This window comes from Coturnix japonica, chromosome 28 (assembly GCF_054131305.1).
Source record: "Coturnix japonica strain WE chromosome 28, WE-NBRP24, whole genome shotgun sequence".
NCBI classification, from domain to species: domain Eukaryota; kingdom Metazoa; phylum Chordata; class Aves; order Galliformes; family Phasianidae; genus Coturnix; species Coturnix japonica.
In genome coordinates, this window is record NC_140690.1 from 3,501,021 (window position 1) to 3,514,599 (window position 13,579).

The 13,579-nt window shown below is 46.9% G+C and overlaps 1 long non-coding RNA gene across 1 annotated transcript; it reads left to right on the top strand.

The window, feature by feature from the left end:
• Window positions 1-4,152: 4,152 nt before the first annotated feature.
• On the top strand, window positions 4,153-9,411 carry LOC146756068 (uncharacterized). The gene is made up of 6 exons (XR_014937674.1): window positions 4,153-4,431; window positions 4,953-6,198; window positions 7,343-7,501; window positions 7,753-7,895; window positions 8,378-8,576; window positions 9,282-9,411. It is a non-coding gene; the product is annotated as an uncharacterized LOC146756068 (long non-coding RNA).
• The last annotated feature ends 4,168 nt before the right edge of the window (window positions 9,412-13,579 follow it).

Sequence of the window (13,579 nt, forward strand, 5' to 3'; positions counted from 1 at the left end):
AAAACCTGTGTTTATAAACCAGGTGCAGGTGCAGAAAGAGGTGAGTGCTGCCCTGGCAGCAAGTGCCTCCCTCAGCTGTGAAGTAGCACAGGATACAACCGAAGTAAAATGGTACAAGGATGGAAGACTGCTTGCCTCCTCCAGAAAGTTCAGAATGGAATCTGTGGGCAAAACACGGCGTCTGGTTGTGGAGCAGCTGGAGAAGAAAGATGCTGGAGAATACATCTGCGAGGCTGCTGGCCAGAAGATGACCTTCAAATTGGAAACAACTGGTGAGCATTCGCTTTGGGAGCACTAAGCAGCTGTTTATGTGGCTGAGAGGAGGACTGGCTGTCTTCTACCCTGTGGGCATGGAACAGCCACAATTCCCCCTGAGGGAATATTTGAATATATTAATTCCTTTGGCTATGTTAGAGCTCATCATGAGGTCAGCTGTTGTTCTTTAAATGCTCGGAGTCTAGCAATGTGGGGAAGTGGACTGCTATTTGCTGTTGAGCTTTAGGCTAAGAAGCCTGATTTTAGAGGACCTGACTTCCCCTTTCCCTTCCCCTCTCCTCCCCTTCTCCCTGGACTGAGCCTGCATGGTTTGAGAATGATTTCAGATCAAGGTAAATGAGGAATAGCCATGTGAAAACCTGTTGTTTTACTGCACTATAAGAGACACTTAGTCAAAAGACAAGTGTGTGTTCCAAGCTTGAGATTGCAGGAGATCCTAGAAACAACTCAGCTGCTCAAACCTGTAGTCTGGCTGAATATTTTATTGTCAGTTATGGTCATAAAAGGTCATGGGTAAGTTGGTCCTTCTTGTGATATACTTCTAGGCTTTCATCAGGGAAAAGCTTAATTAGTCCAAATAATCATAGCAGAAAGCACACCAAGAGCATGAGAGTGAAATTTATACTTTCTTGACATGAAGGAAAATTTTACCTGGTTCTGCCATTCCCCAAATGTTTGTTTCCTTATGACAAGAAGAACTTTGCAAAAGTAATTTTTTTTTTTCAGTCTTGTGTGCAACACAAAAAGGGGTAGAATCTAGGAGGCCACCTGAAATGTTTTTTCCATCTGGAAGGATCCATTTAAGAGCACCCATGGACCTGGTTATGAACAAGTTTTCTTCTTTGCAAAGGCTGTTGCTTAATTAGCAGATACTGTACCTGGGAGAGTGTGAAAGACAGAACTGTTTTTCTTTTATTGTCTCAAAGTTTGCTTTCTTGAGGCCTTTCTGATGATAAGACTCTGACAGGCAACTGCTAACTATCCAGGAGGGTGAATGGTGGGTGTTATCGTGCCATCCCTGCTTAGGACTGCAAAGATAAGCAGGAACAAGACAAGCAGTCTTTTCCAGGGGTGCTGCTGGGAGGAGCAGACCCCTGCAGAAGGTGGTAAATCTTGTGTCTGGCAACAGAGACCTCCAACCCTTGCTGGCTTATCTGTGGGACAGGAATGTCAGAAAAGTTAGTTTTAAATCATTTTACAAAGAAGTGTTTGTTAAGAAGAAGAAAAACCCCCACTGAAATGGGGGATAAAAGGCCCTCGCTAAACTGGGGACTTTGGAGACAAACTCCCAAAGACACCTTTGACGGAGAATTCCCTGAGGGGAAAACTTTGTCGGAAGAACCCCGGGACCGGCTTGCTGCGGAACTCCCTGGCTGTCTCCCATCCCCTGCGGCGATCAGACGAGTTCCTGAGATCAACGGACCTACTGTGTACCTCGCTGGACCCACGGTGGTGACTATCTCTTTCGCTCTCTGCAAAGACTCCTTGCTTACATTTCCTACTTTTTCTATCGCCTACCTTCCCTTCCCCATCTCCCTAAAAATAGCTAGGACAATAATAAACTGGTTGGACCAACATTTGAACCGTTGCTTCTTAATCTCACGCCGGGTATACACATATCAAAGAACCTTGCCTCCCTCCTACAAATTGGAGCGAGACAGAGAGGAAGAGGGAAGTAACTTGTTTTGGAAGTCCTGATGCTATTCAAGCATTCAAGGCCAGGCTGGATGGGGCTTTGTGCAATCTGGTGTAGAGGGAAGCATCCCTGCCTACAGCAGGGGGGTTGGAACTGGATGATCTCAAAGGTCCCTTCCAACCTAAACCTTTCTCTGATTCCTTTGATGATTCTGTTTCTCAGCTGCTGGTGTGAGATCTCCAACCTCTCCCCGTTGTCTTTCAGTGCGCAGATGAAGCTGGTGAAAGGTCTGCAGCCCCTGGAATTCCCTGAGAAGGGAACTGTCACCTTTTCGGTGGAGGTGTCCCATGAGGATGTGGAAGGGACTTGGCAGAAGGACGGCGTGCGGCTGAAGCCTGCACCAAATATCACGATGGGTGCCCAGGGGAAGAAAGAAGATGACCTTGAAGATGCAGGACTCATTTCCTTTAAAGCAGAAGTTCGGACTGCTCATTAAAATGTTTTAGTAAGTTGGGCTGGTCCTACGAAGTAGTTTGACTGCAGTAAGCAGTGTACATGGTGCGCTGTGAGTACTGCACACATTCCTCTTGGCAGCTTGTGGAACAGACACTGTGCATTGTTTGGATTGTGTAAGCATTCCTGTTGGTCTCTTGTGATGCTTACCTTCTTAGAGCACCTTTCCTCGTTTGGCTCTACATATTTTGCTACCTTACTTGTTCTGTTTGGCTTAGCAGGGAAGGTCTTCTTCTGAAGCATCCTCAGTCTTGGTCTGGGCAGCATACTTAGAAATGACATGGATGTTACATGAGTGGGTGATCAAAGGGGGAAAGATCTCACCTTTCTGATCTGTTTCCTTTTAGAACACAGTCCTGGAGAGGATTTGCTTTCCTTGTTTCCTGGAGACTTGGATTCTTAGATGGTTTTGACTGCAGCTATTTCTGATGTTAATTCCTTTCTCTGTACTTTAGTAGCCAAGTACACGTGGAGTGCTTTGGAATTGTCTGAAGTTGCCAGGTTGCTTGTGATCACATATGTAACGTGGAGTTATGTGTTGTGCCAGTGATAATTCAGTGTGATGAACTTGAAGGCTTTCAGTAGAATTGCAGCCCTAAAGTAAACAATGACTTGAACTCTGGATTTCTGTGTAAAATCATTAGCTGCCTTGTGGTCTGGGTCTTCAAACCAAAGGCTGTGAGGTGCTGCTCTTGTTGACACAGGCTGTGAAAGATGACTTGAAGCTCTAAGAGTAATTTCCCTTCTGCTCTTGATATGAATGTCAAACCCACAATTACAGTATTAAGAACATAATATAAAAGTTGTTGCTGCTGGCCTGTGGACTTCCATTAGCTGTTAGCCATAGTTTGGAACTTGCAAACCAATCTTATTTAGATTTTAGTGATGAAATCTTCTGATGAAATCTTCCTTTTAATTCTGCAAAAGAATCTCAATGGAACATTTCAGTCTGAAAAGGCTCTGACATATGAAGATGTGCCAGACTGCAGCCATGTGCCAGATGTGTTTGGATCCATGGAATTTTCTGATGTAGCTTCAGTGTTTGAAGAATCTCCGCTCGATCTAAATACTCAGAGAACAAAGCAGGTGTGTGAAGATGTAGTGCTAGTTTCTTACAGAAAAAATACAGCACTTAATCCAGAAATCTGCTTCTCATTGTATCTAGTGCTTACTCCATATTTAAGTATCTAGTGGACCTTGACCAAAGGGAGATACAGATTGAGCAAAGAAGTATGTTAAGCATAAATTTTGGTGCCTTCTACCTGTAGGCCATGGTTGGTTTAATGAGAACCCTAACTCCAGTGTTTGGTTTGCACAGAAATAGCAAGCAAGGGAACAAGTAAAGGAGTCAGTGAGGATTTTAAAACACAATGGGAAGCGATGAGGCACAGTTCATAAGATTCTGGAGTTAGGCTAAAGGTACACAGACCTTTAAAGGTACCGAAAGAAGTTCAGTCTTACTGTGTTGGACAAGAAAATCCACAGTGAAGTGATTGAAATTTTGCAGCCAAACCAAGTGATAATTCATAGTTATGTTTAGATAAGCTGGTGAGGGTTAATCGTAAATGGGGAACTGACATGAACAAATAAAAAATGGCATTTGAGAGTCTATAAGAAACGCACTTATTCTAGGAAAGAATCAGAGGTTTAAACTCTTTTGTTCAATAGACAAGTAGTGTATGATGTTTTTATAAGCATTGTGTCTGACCTTCTCATCTCTTAGAATTTCCTTGATAGTAACTTCTCCGGCTGTGATCAGAAAACCTTTTGTTCCGTCTCTGGCACCATTCGAGGCATGATACTCAACTGGGTGATATGGAATTCACACTGTCAACTCCAGTGACAAGAAAAGTGGCATCTAAGCAGCGTGCAAACACAGAGAATGTTGATGCAGAGTCAGCGTTAAGAAATGAGCTGCCCTTTGCATTTCCTGCTCCTGCTCTTTTCAAAGAGTCAGACAGAGAAGCAAGTAGAAGGCATACCCTTTCAGGCGCCTACTTCCAAAGGTATGTTGTATCTAACAAATGGAAACCTAGAACATGTGTAGCTTAGGAATTTTTTACTTTAAATATGAATGCAATCCTTGTAGGTCCTGATATTCTGAGAGATTTCTGTGTGGGGTTTATTTGGTCACAGCACATACAGCCACCAGCCTGTACATCTGACAGTGTACTGCAAGCGGTTTAACCATATATCAGGGCACGGTACTCGTCTATTAATGATAGAAGTTCTCACAGTTTCACAAGGATCATGCCTTGAGATGCATTCAGATAATGAGACAAGTGCTGTGCTCCTAAATCTAGCATGTGCTTCTACTTCCCATCAAGATCTAGTAGATAATTTCTTTAACATTCATGATGAGGGTTTTGTTTTTATTTTTTTCTGGTCTATTATTTTGAGTGAAAGAAAAGGGTATGCTTTTATTTAAGCGAGCTTTTGATTGCAACATGCTTCTATATTAAATGTAACCTACTGAATTCCTCATGATAGCATACCAGTACTTGTGTGTATCTGTTCTCCCTAACAGAGTAAGAAGAGACTCAGTGAACCTGGACAGTGTTACCCAGGGTTGTGAGAACAGCTAAATGATTGTTGAGAACTGGTCAACTCGTGAGCCTGAGACCTAAGATCCTCCATCCTAGGGTGGAACTTTACTGGAGCATGTGGATGCCACCAAAACAAAAGGACTGTGTACAATAGACTGAGAGTTTGCTGAGTTTCTTGGTTGACAGAAAGCACAACTAACTCAGCAGCAAGTGACATATTTGGGATAGGAGATGACAGCTGGACTTTGAACCTTAAGGACTGCCAAGAAAGAAGCCATCTGCTCAACCCCTGAGCTGCAAACTGCCAAGGAACTCCATACGTTGCCAGGAATGACAGGAGGGTGCCGACCATGGATACACAGCTACGGACTGATGGTAAACTTCAAACAGCTTGAAGTGAGTAAGGGATAGCCAGGGTGCACTGGTGCTTAATATTCAGGAAGCCTATAAATCTACAGTGGGCCAAAGAATACCAGTTTTAATATCTCATGCAGTGTTTACTGTATTGGAGGCAAAAGGTGGACATTGGCTCTCACCCCAAAGATTCCCGAAATACCAGGCCATCCTGGTGGAGCAGGGTGATATAGAAATAATTGTAACTACTATTGCCAGCCCAGTATCTTTCCTTAGCGGAACTCCCCTGGTGGAGAACCAGGATGACATGACTGCTTTGAAACAACTGAAGCTGCACATTGCAGCCGGTCGGTCGGAGCTGAAGGACGAACCCTTAGAAGATGCAGAAGACGCCTGGTTTACCAGCAGCTGCAGTTTTGTGAGACAAGGAGGCTGTAAGGCAGGACATGCAGTAACTGCTACTGAGCAGGGAATGGAAGCACAACCATCAGCCGTGGGGACTTCACCTCAGAAGGCTGAAATAACTGCCTTGACGAGAGCCTTAATGATATGGACGGATGCTAACTATGTGTTTGGGATGCCACATGCTCATAGTACCATCTGAAAAGAGCAAGTATTGCTCACACACAAGGAAAAGAGCGTGATGTAAATCTACCAAGGGTAGAGTTTGATTTTGAGTTGGATTTTCTGGGCTTTGAGACACGTCTTCCAGATGCACACTGTGTTATTTCTGATGTGTTGACCTGTTGAGGTCCAGCCTTAAATGAGGATTCAAGTAATACCATAGCAGGAATGGTTTAGATTGGAATTGGAATGCAGAAGGTTGGAGCCCACAGGAGCAGGGAATCAATCATCTCCCTATGCTTGGCACTGGTGAGTCCTCACCTTGAGTTTTGTGTTCAGTTCTTGGCCCCTCACTGCAAGAAGGACACTGAAATCCTGAGATGTGTCCAAAGAAGAACACTGAAGGTATGAGGTATCTAGAGCACAAGTCTCTTTGCAAGCACTATCTTAGAGGCAGCCTTGATTTCTCCTGCCCCAAGCTTTGTGCCACAAGAGCTCTCCTGCTTCTCGCTGTGATGTGAGACCATATGGAAGGCTCTGCAGAGGTCCTTCCTTTTCTTGACTGTATTTTGTGTGGCTTTGGACTTGTTTTCGTCTTTCCCAAAGCCCTCTGCCCAATTCTATGTCCTTCTCTGCAGCCTTGAATTCGATTCAGAGCAGGTTCCCGAGCTCAGTGTCTGAGACATTCACAGCGTGAGCTCCCTGTGCAAGATGTATTTCAGGGAGCTCCCGAGCCCTCTGCTGACTAAGCATCTCTATGCCAAATTCTCGGTAAGCTCAGGGCAGTGTCTTGGAAATGACACGTACCTGTTCCCTGGGCGTCCTGGCTAGTGGTTGCAGCATTGCCCCAGCTCTGAGGTCTTCTTTCTGTTAGCCCCACGAGGCATGTCTTTGCCACATCCTGCCTCTCACTGATGGCACTTGTGGTGGTGCCAGGAGGTGTTTATTTAAGCTATTCACAATGGTTGTGAGAATTCCCTTTCCTTTGCTGTTCCCCTGCTATTGATAGTATGGGGTTAATAGCAAAGGGGACTTGGAGTCAAATGCCTGCTGCGAGGAGCTGCACTGCGCAATCAGGCTGTAAAGCCCCCCAGAGCTTGCACTGCTTGGCCTTGATGGCACAGGCTGTGTGTATAATCAGGAGGGGTGTTAACTCTTTGAAAGGGCTGATAATAGCAAGACAAGGGGAAATGGTTTTAATTTGAAAGACGGAAGATTTACGTTGGGTGGTAGGGGGAGATTCTTTACTAGGAGAGTGCTGAGGTCCTGGAACAGGCTGCCCAGGTACGTTGTGGATCCCCCATCTGTAGAGGTGTTCAAGGCCAGGTTAGATGTGGCCCTGGGCAGCCTAGTAAATGTGGCAGATAGGTGGCCCTGCCAGGCAGGGAGTGGAGCTTCATGATCCTTGAGGTCCCTTCCAACCTGGGTCATTCTGTGATTCTGTGTTCCCCAGATGCCTCTTGGAAGTCATCAAGTCTGCCTCAGTGCTGACCACCAGTGCACTGTCCCCATGGGACTTAATAAGACACTTGGTGTCTCTGGCTGGGATCTGCTCGGTGATAAACATGCACGTGAAGAACTTAGCGATAGAGTGGGCTCCAAACCTCTTAAGGTAAACTTCTTTTTCCATTTCAACACGATGCTTAGTTCTGCTCTCCCCCAACCCCAGGGGCACAATTTCTAGATGACAGTTTCTACTCACTTGTTTAGCTGGGACTGCTGTGTCCCTGATGATCCAGGATAATTTCGTCAGTGGCATCGCTGTTTGCCCACTGCGGAAGTCTCCAGAGCCCAACCTGACAGTTTTTGGCTACAGAAATTCAGACTTGGGGAAATGACTTGTAAGATCTGCCTTTTCTTCAGATCCCAGCAGAGCCAATCTTCCTGCGCCATTGAAGCTGCCTGCATGGAGCTGCAGATACAGTCAGCTGTGGTGGAATTCCTCATCAGCCACACAGATGTCATCTTCTGCTCCGAATCCACACCAGTCGTGGGAGAGTGAGCAGGTGAGTGTCTTCCTCCATTAGCTTGATCTTGATCTGGCACCTTGATCCAATCCAGGTCTTCTTCAAGACCTTTGAAAATTCTATTACTGTCGAGGAGACAGCAGGCTTCTGGGCTTAGATTAGAATATGGTGCCCCATTCCTGGATCCTTAGTGTGTCCAAACACAAACCTTACATGGAGAAAACCATCACTGCTGTTAAGATTTTTTGCCAGCAGGTGAAGCTTGATTGAAATGTGGCAGCAAAGCTTTCTGGAATCCCAGCCCCCTAGTTTTTCTAGGATTTTTGTTTGCCTGTTTTTGATACAGTGAGCTGCTCTTAATTGTGGCTGTGTCCTTTGCCACGAGCATACCTCTGAGCACACGGTTATTTTGAGCTCCTCTACTTCCAGTGGCTCGGATAAGCAATTCTGAGAGATATGCAGTACTGGGATGGCTGTGCTGTTGCTTCCTCCGCCGTCTCACCTGTGTTTTTCCCTTGCAGGGCACAGTTCTCTGCCTGGGCCCAAGTCTGTGTGGGTCTCTCCATCCACAAAGCTGCTCACCGTGCAGGAGGTACAGGCTGAGAGGAGAGGCCAGAGCAGCTCTCCTGTTGCAACACAGAGCAGCAAGATACAAGTGGAGGAAGGGCCTGCAGCTGTACTGAGGAACTTCGACGCAATCATTGATTTTCCATCTGAAAGGTAAAGAAAGAGGAATTCCCTTTCCAGCCCCTATCATCATTGTTCAGGTGATTTCTATTGGTTTATTTTTTGTCCATTGTATCTCCAAGCACTCAACTAAAAAACAGTTGCCCTACTGGCTCAGAGGAGCCACACAAGGGTGCATTTCCTTCCTGGTTGGGCAGGCAGTCACAAGATGCAGAAAGCCACGCTAGTGTCTATCTTGGTCTGTGCTGCCTGTACCTGGAAACGCTGGGGTTTTCCAGATTTCAGGGCCACGCACCTGAAACCAATTGCACTTCTCCTGTAAGAAGAGCTGTTGGTCAGACTTGCTGGCACTAGAAATTAAAGATGGCAGTGAGCTGAGGCCGAGGAGGTGTTAACGTAAGAGTCAGAGATGCTTTTGAGCTTCCCTTATGGCTGCCCAGTTCCTCAGAAAGCAGTTACGCCTGCCAGCTCCTGTCCTTTCCTGCTGCTGAGCCTTTGCTCACATGCTCTGCATCTTGCTCAAAATGGTTGAGAGGAATGTAGCCAGCAGGACTTTTGGGGGCTAAGCTGTAGGAATGGAAGCATCTCTGAATGAATCTTTGAAACAGAGGGCTTTTCTAAGCTGTGTTTCAGCAGAAACCAGGCATTGCCAGGAGCAGGCAACTGTCATCAAGGGCTCGGTGCAGCTCGTCACTCACCCTGCACCACGACTGACAACATGCTGTTTTCTCTCTCCAGACCATGTTCTCCCAGAAAGAGGAAGGAATCACCAGCTGGCAGTTGGCGTTCCTGCTTATTCCTGGGCAAACCATCCCCTGTGGCCAAATGCCAACTGCAGAGCAGTGCCAGGGAGCCTTCCGAAGCAGAAGTTGTGGTCCTGACAGGTAAGGGTGAAAATCCAGCTTTCAAAAAGCTGCTTGTCAGCAACGCAGGTAGAATTCATGCTTTCAGTGGGCTTGTACCTCTTTCTGTATTCCTGCGTTCGAGCCCGTGCCTGACATCTTTGGTTGACTCCTGTCTTTCCCAAATGAGTCTCGCAAGCTGCTTGAAGCCTGCTTGACAGGCAGCACCAAGCCTTTGCCTCCTTGGATAGTGAAAGTTTACACTAACTGCTGTGTATCTACTCTTTCAGGTGAATCTATCCCTTGCCAGCACAGGAACCCACCGGCAAGTAGCGATGATGCCTGGTGTGCTTCCATCAATGGAGTGCAGTTAGGATGCATGAGTCACTGCAGTTTCAAGGACAGCCTTCCACGTGACAGCAATGATGGAGAGAAGGAGGTCTGACCTATTAAGTTTTGAGCCCCTCCATGCAAGAAAACCTTGCGGTTCTGGAACGTCTTCAGCTACGAAGGTAGTGAGTGGTCTGGAGCACAAAACTTACGAGGAGCAGCTGAGGGAACTAGGATTGTTCAGCATGGAGAAGAAAAGGCTCAGGGAAAACCTTATAACTCTCTATAACTTTCTGAAGGTAGGTTGTAGTGAGCTGGGGGTTGGCCTCTTCTCTCGAGTAATCAGTGATAGAACTAGAGGGAATGGTTTTAAGCTGCACCAGGGAAGATTCAGGCTGGACATTAGGAAATATTACTTCTCAGAAAGGGTAGTCAGGCACTGGAATGAACTGCCCAGGGAGGTGGTGGAGTCACCGACAATGGGAGTGTTCAAGAAACGTTTGGATGTGATGTATGGAATATGATTTATCCGGGAAGTATTGGCAATGGTTGGACCAGATGATCTTCTAGGTCTTTTCCAACCTTGATAATTCTGTGATTCTGAGCTGAGAAGCTTTTCTTGCTCAAGTCCTGCTTCCAAGTTTAACCACCTACGGGGAAGTAGATGTCACTTTTCTAGTGTCCTTCAATTCCGTGTCCGCATTTTCCTAAAAGTAAAAGAATTTGGAGGTAACCAGCTGCAGTGAAGTGAGCGATTTCAGTGCCTGTTTCTGATGGTGGCAATGAGTTCAGAGGTCACACTTAACTGACGATTCCTGTTTCCATTCTGACACAGGATGTAGTTGCAGCTGACTTCCCGAGGCTGCCATACGTGGTGGTGACGCAGCCTTGGGCTTGTGCGTTTGCATGACTCCCACCTTTCCTTTCTGTGTCTTGCAGGTCAGCTGGTGCTGGAAGCGGCCGGTATCTGAGTAGGAATGAAGGTGAGTGCAGGAGCAGCTGCTGAGGGGAGGAAGGAAGTCCATGCTAATGAGCTCTGAAGCATCTGCAGGTCCAGTACTAAAGGAGGCAGCAGTGATGCAGGGGGCTCCCCAGCAGGAAGCTGTCTGATCCAAATGCTTGCTGAGAGTTTGGAAGCCCAAACCCTTATGGTCTCTGTAAGGGTGGCTAATAAAAAGATGTTAACCAAGATGGTGGTAAATAGTCAAAGGTTATTAGCAAAGGGAAACTCACCAATATCGATACCTTGACCAGAAAGCTGAGGCAGTCTCAACTGGGGAGCAATCTCCAAGAGATGCTGCCTCAGTGGTGGTCAGCCTTTAAATGAGGTCTCAGAGGAGGTGGAGTCAAGGTCCACCCCTTCTGGGAGCACAGCTAGATTACTCTCACCTGTGCTCCCGCAGCTGACCCAACACTTGCCTCAGCTGATTAATCAGAGGTTCAAGCTGTGATTTCCCATACAGTCTCAAAGCTGAAGGCAGCATCTCCTTGATCTGATGGTGGTGTGCCTGAGTGAGGGAGTGATCCAAGCTGGATGCAGAAGAGTCATCTTAATTTCTCTGCTATTTTACTTCAGATGACACCTATTGGGTGTTGGTTTCTTAAAATTTGGATCTAGGAGGTGGCCTCTCCCTTTGCTTCTGGTGAAAGCACAGAAGTGCAGCAGGAGTAGAAGACAAAGAGGTTTTCTTCGTGACAGGAACACCAATTATTTGATTCAAATGTAGAACTGTGATGAAGATGGTGAAGAACAGATCCGCCTCAAAGACATGCTTGATCACATAAGGAATGAGCATGTGATCCAAGACAGCCAGCGTGGCTTTAGCAGGGGAAGGCCATGCCGAACCAGTCTGGTGGCCTTCTATGATGGAGTGATGGCATTTGTGGACAAAAGGAAGGAACAGATGTCATTGACCTGGACTTGAGCAAGATCTTTGACATGGCCCTCCACCACATCCTTATCTCTAAACTGGAGGGATGTGGATTTGACAGGTGGACCACCTGGTGGATAAGGGATTGGTTGAAAGGCCACAGACAGAGGGTGGTGATTCGTGGTTCTGTGTCCAGGTGGAGGCCGATAACAAGTGGTGTCATCCAGGAGTCTGTCTTGGGACCAGTGCTTTTTAACATGGTTATCAGTGACACCAATGATGCAATGGAGTGCACCCTCTGCTGTTTGCTGAGTGGTGCGGCTGATGCAGTGGAAGGAAGGGATGCCATTCAGAGGGAGCTCAACCGAGAGGTTGGCCTAGGTGAATCTAATGAGGTTGAACACAGCAAAGTGCAAGGTTTTGCACTTGGGCTGGAGGAATCCCAGGCATCTGTACAGCCTGGGAGGAGCAGTCCTTAAGAGAAGCCCCGCAGAGAAGGACCTGGGGGTCCTGGTGGATGAAAAACAGAATGTGAGCCATCAGCGTGCTCTTGCAGCTCAGAGAGCAAATGGTCCCCTGGGCTCCATCAGAAGAGGGGATGGCCAGCAGGGACAGGGAGGTGATTGATCTTCATGATCCTTGAGGTCCCTTCCAACCCGGGCCATTCTATGATTCTGTGATTACACATGCTGTCAGAAATAACGGCAGCTGTACAGAAGCTGGATATATTTTGGGACAGTTCTTGTAACCAGCTGATTTTAAGACCTTGCCCGAGTCAAGAGTCTTAATTGCATGTCAGAAGAATGCTGGGAAAGTGGTTATTCCTCATTCTTTTTCATTTGCTGATTCTTTCTCTAGGGTTCCTTTTCCAAAGGAGATTCTGGTGATGGAAGCAGTTGAAGAAAGAACCAAAGCAGCTCTTGCCAAGAGTGCTTGAAGTCCCTGTGGAGAGAAGCAAAGAACTTGGGCTTCCTCTTGGATGCTCCCCACCATGTCTCAGGAAGGAGACCAACTGCTGTTCCACTTTCTGCTTTGTGTGTGGAAAGGTACGTCTGGGTTTCTTCTGCTTGTTTTTTCTTTCTTTTTCTGGCTTTGAAGGAGAAGGGGTGGAGCAAGGGGAGACCCACTGGTCATTTGTTACCTCAAGAACAGGATGGATTCTGCATTCACTGTGAAAAACCTGGGCTAGTAGCATGGGCATGTTTCAGGCTGGACTCTTCTTTTGCTGCTTGGTTTCCTTTTGGCTACAGGGAGACAGCTGTCTAAAGGTGTGTTTTCAGACCCACTCTCCAAAACCATGTTTCATTGTTGCAGGTGGTTCAGTGTGCTCTTGCAGGGTAGATGCTGTAGTTTGCTGTAGAATCTGAATGGTTTCTGTTCCTAGGGGAGGACTGGGAGGAGGTAGTGAGAAGAGAATTCAATGCCTGAGGTGTATCTTAGTGAGAAATGTTGGCATGAGATGATGAAAGTCTTGAGCTGTCAAAGGCCAGTGAGGCTCAGACTCCTTAACCTGCTGGAGCAGGGTGGAAGCAAGGAGTGGGCACTGCCGTCACACAAGCTGCACTTGGTTCTGGTCTGCCAGGTCTGTGCTGGCCTGGATTTCTTCTGAGAAGTTTGTAGGAGCTGCTTGGAGTAGTGAAGGGTGGGGAAGAAGTGCTGCTCCAGAGCTATGAGATGTGCAGCTTCTTCTGAAGTGCTCCTGAGAAGGATGGAGCGCATTTGCTGCAGCTTTCTCTGCAGATGTGCTCCTCACCTTGAAATCCTCCTGGTTTGTCCTCAGCTCCTGACCACGGCCTGTGCTCTGTTTTGCAGGCTGATAACATGCAGAAGCCGCAGCTGGTGCGTGCTTTGTCATCTTTTAAACGTACCAGCGATTGCGGCAGCCCATGTTATTAAGAGCCACGTTGCCCAGGGGCCAGATGAGCTCTCTCTGGAGGTAAGCAGTTCCAGGCGTTCCTTGTTGTTGTGCATATAAGAGGGCAGTCCTTTCTGC